The sequence below is a fragment of the Herpailurus yagouaroundi genome, unplaced genomic scaffold (genome assembly GCF_014898765.1).
Source record: "Herpailurus yagouaroundi ecotype Mexico unplaced genomic scaffold, PumYag 159, whole genome shotgun sequence".
In the NCBI taxonomy this organism is placed as follows: Eukaryota; Metazoa; Chordata; class Mammalia; order Carnivora; family Felidae; genus Herpailurus; species Herpailurus yagouaroundi.
This window is the reverse complement of record NW_024412400.1, coordinates 10,672,929-10,677,201: the sequence shown is the minus strand read 5'-3', so window position 1 is coordinate 10,677,201 and position 4,273 is coordinate 10,672,929. Positions and strand designations below refer to the sequence as shown.

At 39.0% G+C, this 4,273-nt stretch overlaps 1 long non-coding RNA gene across 1 annotated transcript; it reads right to left on the bottom strand.

Moving 5' to 3' along the window:
• On the bottom strand, positions 1-1,889 carry LOC121033549 (uncharacterized). The gene is made up of 2 exons (XR_005791984.1): positions 1,765-1,889; positions 1-137 (listed from the first exon to the last, which is right to left on the bottom strand). It is a non-coding gene; the product is annotated as an uncharacterized LOC121033549 (long non-coding RNA).
• Between the last annotated feature and the right edge of the window lie 2,384 nt (positions 1,890-4,273).

Below are 4,273 nucleotides of genomic sequence, written 5' to 3'. Positions count from 1 at the left end.
GCCAAGGGGTGGGAACTTTTAACTAAAAGGTTGACGGGAACCTGCATGGTGGGAGGGATCAGGTGCTAGCATCTGGACCACTCGGGTGCAGTTCGTGCGGGATGGCGGGAGGCACGCGCCGTCACCCACAGGAAAACCTTAAAAAAAAGGAAAAGACTGACCTCAATTTAAGCAAGCCTTCAGAGCTATCTTTCAGTTTTCTAATCAGAATACGTCATCTTTAAAATAAAGATCCCACCATTTGCAACTACATGGATGGAACTGGAGGGTATTATGCTAAGCGAAATTAGCCAGAGAAAGACAAATATCACATGACTTCACTCATACGAGGAATTTAAGATACAAAACAGATGAACATAAAGGAAGGGAAAGAAAAATAATATAAAAACAGGGAGGGGGACAAAACATAAGAGACTTTTAAATACAGACAACAGAGGATTGCTGGAGGGGTTGTGGGAGGGGAGATGGGCTAAATGGGTAAGGGGCACTAAGGAATCTAGTCCTGAAATCACTGTTGCACTATATGCTAATCTGGATGTAAATTATAAAAAATTAATTAATTTAAAAAATAAAATAGTGTTAAAAATAATAAAATAAAATAAAGACCCCATTCTGGACACCTGCAAAAATAAAGTACCTAGGACAAATCTGACAAAAGATGTACAAGACCTTTTTGAAGAAAACCACAAACTTTATTGGAAAACAATAAAAGACCCAAATCAGTGGAGATTCTAGGTTCACGAATGTTAAGTTAAATCATAAATCATTTTCCCCCAAGTTAATCTATAAATTCAATGCAATTCCAAGAAAAAATTAACAAGGGCTTTTTGTGGAACTTGCCAAATCAATCTTAAAATTTTATAGTAAAAAGTATCTTTATAGTAAAAAGTAAAGTAACCTTTCTCTCAATTTTACTGCAAACCTAAAACTATTCTTAAAAAGTCTTTAAAATAGGGGCACCTGGTTGGCTCAGTTGGTTAAGCGTCCAACTTCAGCTCAGGTCATAATCTTGTGGTTTGTGAGTTTGGGCCCCATGTTGGGCTCTGTGCTGACAGCTCAGAGCCTGGAACCTGCTTCGGATTCTTTGTCTCCCTCACTCTCTGCCCCTCCCCCACTCTCACTGGGTCTTTAGGTCTCTCCAAAGTAAATAAAACATTTAAAAGAAAAAAAATTCTCTCTCCCTCTGACCTTCTCCCCAGCTCAAAAAAAGAAAGAAAGAAAGAAAGGAAGAAAGAAAGAAAGAAAAAGAAAAAGTGTTTCAAATAACAAAGTGTTAAGAATACAACAATTTTGAACTTGCCCTCAGGTTATTACGTCTTTATCAAGACTATGGTATTAGCATAGGTATAGAAAAAAAGCCTAAGGAAGCCAGCCCCAGACCCACGCATATGCATAAACTTGGTAGATGACAGAAGCAGCCGTAGTCTATCAGAGGAGCAAAGAGTCACGGAGTGCTCCTACCACATACAGAAATCAGGGTACATTCAAGTACTAAATGTAAAATGCAAACCTTTAAACATTTTAGAAAGCGGCAGGGAACATCTGTGACCTTGAGCTAACAAGAACCGATAAGCAAAGAGACAAAGCATCAAGAAGCAAAGTTAAAATATAAATTATAGACTTTGAGGAGATATTTCCAAGGCACATTACTAACAAAGAATAACACCCATAATATGTCAAGAACTCTCAAATGAGTTTAAAAAAAAAAAACAAAAACGCACATCAGGGTGAAAAAAAGGCAAAGAATATAAACGAACAACTCACTGATGTGGGGAAGCGTACAAAGTCAACAGCCGAATGAGAAGACGCCCAGGCTCACCAGTCAAAAGGGGAGTGTAAGAGAAAATGAGAGACCATCTCAGCCCCAGATCAGCAAAACTCTTCAACCAAACTAATACTAAGTGCAAGACAAGAATAAGGAAACAAAGCACCCCCGTACACGGCTGACGCGAAGTCTCCACTTTGGAGACCGTTTGGAAATATTTAGCCATGTTGGAATCCCACACATCCTGCGATGCAACAATTTCTAAGTCCACAACCTACATAGAACTCTTGCACCCGTGCGTGAGATGTTCAAAGATGTCTGTTCCCTAGAACACTGGTTCAAACGGTCAAAAACGAACCACATCAAAATTTTTCTGTCAACAGAGGAAAGGTAAGTAAACTGGCAAATTCGTACCACGGGATGCCAAATAGTAGTTTAAATGAATGAACTAGAGCTGCGTGTATCAGATACATTTCAAAATACTACCGATTGGAAAAAGCAACCTACGAATGGCTAAATCTAGCATAAATACCATGTCGGACATTGTTTCTGGATACATCTCTCTAAATAGTACAGACAATAAAGACAGGAAAGACAGATACCACATTCAAGATCATGTGTGCCTTTGGGAAAGTAAAAAGTAAGATTGGAGGTGGTGGTATTTCAGAAGTGAAACTTCATTTTCTTTCTTAAACAAGGGCCTTTGAAAAAACTATGGCAAAAAGTCATGATCTATTAAAGCTGGGTGGTGTCTGAAATGGGTGTTATCTTCTGTGCTCCCAGTACTCAACAGTTCTCAAAAATTAGAAGTAGCCAATTATGAAGGTCACAGGAAAAAAAAACAGTACTTCCCACCTTTTATTAGACCAATTTTCTAGGGTACACATAACTTGTACAATTATAGTTTAGTCTAAACGTCAGAACTGTTAGTTTTTCTATTTTACATTGCTTTGGGGGTATTCAGGCCTACAAAAATTTCTTAAACTGGGAATTTTATTTTCCCTAGCTGGGGCCCAATCCTTAACATGCTTATGCTAGACACTGCTGAACCCCAAGCCCATGGCGCTTGCTACCAGAACCAATGTGTTCAGGTAACAGAAGACTCTATCTGCTTCAAAGGGTATTCACCACTTGAGGAGAGGAATCTGGATTGCTTTAGGCCAATTTCAGTAATGCCGTTCTCCAGGTCAGTAAATGATTTAGAAATGGGCATTTAAAGTCTGTTAGTAAGACAAGTAGGTGAAGTTCACCAAGGGGCTTCTGTGAAAAAAGAACACCTTAGAGACACAGCAGTGCACAATCTCTTCTTTGGGCTTTGGACATTGTTGTGCAAGTGGACGATGCCTGGAGATGTCGCCTGTCTTGCTACACCATAAGGGGTCAATCCTGAGGATAAAGACTCACAGCAGAAGATGCATGGGCAGAAAAACATGGAAAGAGTCTGGGTCCCTGATAATACTGCTGAGACGCTGAACTTCGACAAGTCACAGAACGGCCCTACCTGGGCTTATGAAATAAAATTTCCTTACTCTTTAAGACCTATTTATTTAGGTTTTCTGCTCCTTGCAGTTGACGGCACACTGAGACAACTCTTTTTTTTTTTTTTCATTTGTTTAAGCAACCTCTCCACCAACATGGGGCTTGAACTCACAACACTGAGGTCAAGAGTTGCATGTTCTACCAACTGAGCCAGCCAGGCGCCCCAAGACAATGCTCTTTATCAAAACAAAACACAAAACTCTGAAGAATGTACGAATTCCAGTGAGCTCCTGATGATTATAAAGATCTTGTTATTCTCACACAGACTGGAGGCGGGAGTTCTGCAAACCACACAAATAGTTGCAGCTTTACCAGAACCACCCCAGTTTTGTTTCACACTTTCTCTGTCACTGAACAGTCTGAAAGAGAATGTGCCTATTTTGTTTTTAGCATTGTTTAGCCACAACGAGAACTGTGATGGAGAGTCCAAATTTGCTTCTTTGTAAGTATTTAAAGGTGTTTAGTCCGTAACATTCCTTTGCAACTCTTCAGACACGCTCCCAACAAAGGCGGTTTCAACGTGTGTTCCAACTTCCTACCTGTGCCTCACACCCGGGCAGACGCACAGTCCAGTATCCCACCAAAGTACTTACCAAGATTGTACAGCCCACTCCTAGACCTCTGGAGAAAGTTTTCATCTTCAACATCAGGCTTCTGTGATAATGAAACAACTACAAAGGTGTAGACAATAAAATGGATTTATTTAAAAAGAAAACTACAAAATTTGACATTGAGAGAGATAAAAAGAAAAGAAAAAAGACCCACAGGATTTAAATTGATAAATACAAAAGCGATTGGCTATAAACAATGTAAAAATACATTTCCCAGTCCCCAAGCAGAACATAATTTAAGTATGGCAGTTATAAAATTCTTACATTGTATGCATTTTCTCTTAAAATCTTCAAGAACCATTTTAAACAGTTTATTTGTATAAAATATAACAAATCTAACATGGCTGTTAATAAAAAA